The sequence below is a fragment of the Ascaphus truei genome, chromosome 6 (assembly GCF_040206685.1).
Source record: "Ascaphus truei isolate aAscTru1 chromosome 6, aAscTru1.hap1, whole genome shotgun sequence".
Lineage (NCBI taxonomy): Eukaryota > Metazoa > Chordata > Amphibia > Anura > Ascaphidae > Ascaphus > Ascaphus truei.
Window position 1 is genome coordinate 85,868,679 of NC_134488.1, and position 6,612 is coordinate 85,875,290.

The 6,612-nt window shown below is 42.2% G+C and overlaps 1 protein-coding gene across 1 annotated transcript in view; it reads right to left on the reverse strand.

The window, feature by feature from the left end:
- KLHL21 (kelch like family member 21) overlaps positions 1-5,647 on the reverse strand; it is a 32,476-nt gene extending 26,829 nt beyond the window's left edge. The window contains exon 1 of the mRNA XM_075605001.1: positions 5,533-5,647. The gene's annotated coding sequence lies outside the window, so the exon portion shown is untranslated. The remainder of the gene's footprint in view (positions 1-5,532) is intronic.
- Positions 5,648-6,612: the final 965 nt, after the last annotated feature.

Here is a 6,612-nt window from a genome sequence, read left to right on the forward strand (position 1 = left end):
GTGTCGCCAGAAGCCGCCGGAAACAAGTAAGAGACATACAGAGGCCTTGCGCGCTCCACCGGAATTAAATTTAAATGTTGTGGGGAAGAACATGGAGGCCTCTGTAAGCATCCGCACCCACCCCCCAGAAAATTCTGCACCACCCAGTTTGCGCACCCCTGAGATAGTAAACATGTTTTACATTCAGCATCTTCAGCAAAATATAACATGCAATAACCCCATCTTGTAAAAACGATCAAATCACTCAACTTTAGCCCTCAGTAACCAGTGCAGTGACATCTAGTGTCTTCTACAATACGTTGCAGCCCCCAGCAGCCAAGGAGCTGCGAAATAAAACTAAAATTCATATACAACTGGTACCAGTTCCATCAAAATAATGTCATCAAGTATACATTGTTGTGCAAACAAAATAATGAAATACATCATAAGAAGTCAAATAAGGATATGTGAGATATATTCTGCTGCAAATCAAGGCACTAGAGGATTTGACATCTTCAGACAGCTGCAGGTTGCTGAAGGAAAAACAGTTGTTGAGAAACATAAAACGCTCTGACGGTAATAAACTTAGGCCCCTATTCTGTGAGGCTGTCTTCCTTGTGCTGGTGTAGAGTTCAGTTCTATTTAAATTAAAGGGACTAGAATAGGGAAAAAAAGGATTTTACAGCATATTGAATATGGACCTCAGTTGTGGGATATCTTCTGTTGTCTGATGCCTGTTAGAAGAGAGAATTTAGACCCGTAGGCAGTGCTGGGAGCTCCAGCACGGGGAAGTAACTTTACGGTACATTGGTTACAAGCCTTCGGTTCAGGGAAACCGCTCTTGCAAGCCCTTTTGGATATTTTAAGAAAGTTATTTTATACTCCCCTTGTGGCTAAAAAAAAGTGTCACATTTTAATTTCCTTGAAATTAAAGAGGTATTTCAATATACCCTGAAGCGGCCACTCACATAGAAATCAGCCAACAACTCATTCAAGTCAATGTTGTTGTTTTTTCCGGTATATATTGAATTATCCCCTAAGTGAGAAACATTGGAGGTCTAAATAAAGAGGAATGTATTTCAATTTTTAGCAATACCATAAAAGGAATATAAATAGTTTGAGAGATTTTATAAAAATCCCTAATTAAAGCAGCTTCTTCTACTTAAAGTAGAAAGCTACTTATTTGTATATATAAAGCGCGTGACAATGTATAATTCTACATTCTTACCTAAGGTGGCAATCATTTGGTGCTCCTGTTATAAATGTGTAAAAATCCTAATTGTGTGCCTAAGAACATGGCCGCCTTCTAGCTGATATGTAACATATTACTAAGTGTAACACATTATTGTTACAGCTTTCTGAGTAATAGACACTTTTCTTTGGAACACAGAAACAGTTCTGTTTGTGATACTTTGTTGCTAAAGGGCAGAGCTCAAAAAGGTAGTGGATATGACTTTATAAATGGTTGCTGTAGCAACCAAAAGATGACCAGTACATTATAAAAATCATAAAAAATGGCAGTAGGAGTTAAAAAAAAGAATATATACAGATAGGATTTTTCACGTTTTGCTGCTTCAAGTAAAAGAGGTGTAACAGTGCTTATAGTGGTAGAGATTTTGGTTCGTTCAGCTATCAATTATAGGAAGCTACTGGTAGCCAGCAATAAATGCAGTGTAACAGTACTGGCAGTACCAGAATAGGGTTTGAACAGTGCGATTGTAAGAAACAATATAGGGCGCCAGGACATTTTAATAGCATCAGTCCTCATTAAAGAAAGTTCAAACAGGTAGATGTTCTTATCTAGCAGGGGCACAATCTTGAGTTAGGGTGGTGATACAAGATAGTCTTTACCAGGGGCTGGACTATGGAAATTCTTCAGGAACTAATAGGGCAGAGCTATCTTCTCTTACCACTGACCCCCATCCCTGTCCATAGGCCCAATGCACTTCTTGTTTTTAGTACTCTGTTCCATGAGCTAAGTAACTGGTTGCTTTTTCTTGAATACAAAAGGTAAATTTAGTGCCAGTCAGGCTGGCTACAGATGTGTCTATGGTTATCGGGTTAATGCAACATTAATCTAAATGCATCCTAATGTTGGTAAGTAGAGGAGTTTTTATCTATGCATCTTTCTGTTACAGACCTGAGTTAACACTCATTACTGCTGTGCTGTTAAACCTAGTGTAGTAAAAGCGTTACAAGTATATGGCCCCAACATTTGCCAAAGGACAGCATGTGCTCTTCAACCAGTTAGAAAGTAAATGGCCTAGATGCACTCCAAAACGTAAAGAATATGTCACTTTTGCATTTCATATGAATTGTCAACGTTTCAACCTATTTGGATCTTCATCAGGGCAAAACATGTGCTGTGTATTCACCCTGAAAAATAGCCTTCTGGGTCAAAACATTGACTGATTTTAAAGTGCTCCCAAGTAGAAATGGGTAAACCTGTCTCAATTAGATCTGTGGATTTTCATAGGTTTTTTTAGACCGTATCTGATCCGCACACAAAAATCAGAGCAGATATCTCAAAATCCATCACTGGATTCAATCTGGTTCGAATTTTAAGAATCTGATCTTGGATTGGAGGACGACTTCCAATCTAGTAGTGTCTCCAGTTGTATTTATATCCCCTCACACCTCCCTCCAAATAAATTAGGGAGCGCACACCTGAGGTACCCTGGGAGATATTAAAATATACTTTGCATAGCCATTAGCATAAGTCACAACCCACACTTCCTAAAAGGCTGTCTAGAACAACTATATTGAGTTGACAAGCCTAAGGTATCTAGTGACTGGAATAGTGTACGGCTTTCAGACAAGGCGTCAACGGCATTAGAACCCACAACCACTGCTTGTATGGGCATCAGCTCTAACAATGTGAGCCAAACCAGTTGATGGATAGTCTTGCTGTCACAGCATACTTTTGAGCTCTACTTCTCACTGAGTGCTCTAAACCAGTGCTGCGCACACTTTTCCCCATGCGCCCCCCTGCATTCTGTCCTCCCCTGCTTGCGCTCCCCTTACCTTGGCTCCGGCGTCAGGTTATGTGAGGTCATGTTGACATGGTAACATGACGCCATGTGACCCCGCGGCGTCATTTGACGCCGTTTTACCATGATGATGCGTCGCTGGAAGCCAATTAAGTGAGCTACAGAGGCCTCAGGCGGTCCCCTCTCATTTAATTTAAATGCCTTGGGGAAGAGCGCGGGACCTCTGTAACCGCCGTGCCCCCAGGAAAATCTTGCGCACCCCTGTTCTAACCTTTACAAAGAACGTGACCCTTTTCTGGGATAGAGAAGCATAACTAATAAGCAGTCTTCTGCCATGACACACCTTCTGGGGCAGGAAGACTCCTTACAATCCATTTATTCGAATAGGCTGTAATGTATTCCAGCACTAAAGGTGCTTTATGGCAGAACAATGCTTAGTAAATATGGCCACTTGATGGTGGTGTCATCGGTGCCACTGCAACGAGCCCCATGGTTACAGGTGCCCCACGCACTTCCCCACAACAATTAAACTGATTGCCAAGGGTAAAGCGGGGTCTCTGTAACTCTCTTAACTTCTCCTTCGCCATCTCTTCCTGCTGGGTCCCTCATCATGGCGCCTTGTCTTGACAATGGGACGTCACGTGACATCGCATATGGCACAGACGTCACCTGATGTCCCGTTGTCATGGCAACGCAACCCCATTTGACGTTGCGGCCCCATGATGAGGGACCCTGCAGGAAGAGATGGCGAAGGAGAAGTGAAGAGGCCCCACATCACGTCTGCACCTAGTCCCACAATATTCCCAGCCAGCCCTGAATCTGGCCCACGGACTTTATCCTTTATAAGATTAGAAGTACTAACTCAAGTCTCCAGGTCACTTTGTTATATTACTTTCTCTCTGCGTCTGCATTAGTTGCTGTGCTTTACCTTGTTTTTACTTGTGTGTTTCAGAAAATCTGTGTTTTATTTAATCTCACCTGGCCCTACTAACTCATAGCCCTAAGTACAGATATTACTTCGGGTTTGAAGTCCTTTGAAGGTTATAATCCTTATCAAAGTTCAACAAAATAGATATTCCTTGGAGACATGGTAATAGACAGTGACAGTAGTACTAGGCATCAGATAGTTTAGCTCACACTGCTAGAGCAACAGAGATTGGGGGTTCTAAGGCTAAGATTATACAGCCTGCAATTGCCAACCTCAAATTGAGCAATGCCTATGAGGCCGCTTCGTGTGCGCACACAACGCAGCGCGCTGGTGCGACCGCAAGTTGAAGAGATAAAAAAAATGGTCTTTTCAAGCGTTGCCGCATGACATCAGCGTCACGTGAGCTGGTTCAGCCAATGAGGGGGAACCAGCTTTGTGACGCAGCAGCCATGCCCCCCAATATGCTCCTACACTGAGCACAGATCGTGTGTGCTACTGCAGCAAGAGCTCGCACTCTCGCAAGCAAGCGGAGTGTATGAGTTCGGCCTTATCCTGTTGAGTCTGACACCAGTTCACCAGGTGCCTTAGGCCGCGTCCATACTCCGCACAACGGTGTGCGTGACGAGAACAAAATGCAGGGGATCTATGGGGCCAGCCATAGTGCGCAAGCGAGGAAGCGCGATGGAGCGGCAGATTTTTAAGCCGACAAAAGATTTGGATTTTGTTGCACAACGGCCGGGTCACCCAATGAGGGCGAACCAGTCTCGTGACATCACGGCCACGCCTCCCCATCTCTGTGGATATCATTCCACTGATCGCACGCGACGCCATGCGCTCCGTCGCGCACTATATCCGAGGCATTAGGTTTATCAACTCAATATAGGAAGTGTGAGGTGCAACTCCTGTAAATGTACTTTGCATAGCTATTAGCATGCACATTTTGACAGATCAAATTTGTTTCTGTTCATATCATACATTGGGTCTGAGACGTATTCTAAAAGGAGCTTTCAAATTGTGAATATGTTTAACATTTTTTTTTAAATATATTTGTGACTTGTGGTTGATTCATTGTGCCACTTGTGATCATTCTTCAATGTTGGTATCTAATACAAGAAACTTGTTCCCCAGATATTATATACTTGATGTGACTTGCTTCTTCATAAATTTTCCCAGGGCAGATTTGGCAGTTCTTACTAATATACATGAAATGGAGAAAAATGACCTCATGAAACGCAAACATTTATGTACCCCATAAACGAATTTATCTTCTAGCTCCTTCTTATATACCACTAACTGACACAGCAGCAAAAAATAGGAGCTTAGGAGAAATACAACAGGAGATGAATATGCAAATCAACTCTTTTAACATCAGAACTAAGGTGTTTAATGTCTGACCCCACAATGTACTATAACTGTACAATGACCCAGTATGAACTATATTATTATTATTACTGTACACATTATCTAGTCTACAACAGAAGCAGAGCGGATCCCTCCCTCTCAATGGGATTCCTACATATGCAACTAAATAATAATAGTTTCCACAGGGTCCTAACTTTGCTTTTTTTTTACCAGTACATATATTTGTATTTCTTTCATCTGTATTCAATATGATATATAAAGAGAGATACTCACACAACCACTGACACTCCAACTTCACCTTAGAGTTAGGTTATAAAAGGTCCTCCTCTCATTCCTTGCACCCAAAGCTATTTCTGATGCAGGGGGCTGGTGCTGCCGCCGCCAGGGTCACTGCATTCACAGCCTGGGCAGGGGAGCTCGTTTTACTTCTCTGCAGCCTACACAAAGTGCAGCCCCTGATGCACACTAACAAAACCTAACATTCACATAATTCGAGCTCAATTAAAAAAAGGACATAAGAAAGTGCTCTGCTTCCCGCCCAAGCCCGTTTGCCTTTTATTTGCGCTCATAGACAGCCTCCCCCCGTAGAGGAGTAAACATTGGGTAAGCCAGGCTGAATGAATAGGACTGTCCTGGTATGCAAAGTCAGTCTGGTCTGCTGAGCCCCGCCTGTCTGAGCTGTTATGTTTTGAAACCATGTCACCCATTCCTGACACCTCAAATGAGGAGCCAAGTATTCAAACCCTATCTGGATTGGATTGCAAGCACTTTGGTCTGAATTTAACTGTGTCTGATCTGTAACAATTGGTTAAAGTAAAGTCATCAAATACATGAAACATTCAATGGGAGCTATTTACTAGACGATTCAAATATGACCCTTTTGCTGTAAAATGGAATATCTGAAGCAATTTCACAGCTTGTAACTTGAGTTATATATATGTAATATTGCGGGGTGAATCTGATCATACATCTTTGTTACCATTTGCCAAATATCCCTGCCATGGCAGAAACGAGTGTGCTGGACAAATGTAAATCTCATGGTTAACAACTTTTTTTTTACATTTAATGCAGGAGCAAGGAAAGACATTTCTGTGTGTTTAAATGTGTTTATAGAAGCTCAATCTATATCATCCAAAGTACATTACTTATTTATTTTTTGCTTGTATATCACTTACAGTGTACACAGCGCTGTATATAGATTTTTTTTGAAGTGAAACTTCTTTAGTGGCACCTCATTCCTAATGGGACAAAAATGGATTGTGGGGATAGAAAATGAAACGGATGTGACGTCAAAGTGCTGACGTCACAGTGCTGGCAGTTGAGGCCAGGCTGCGTTCTGGCAAATCATATGCG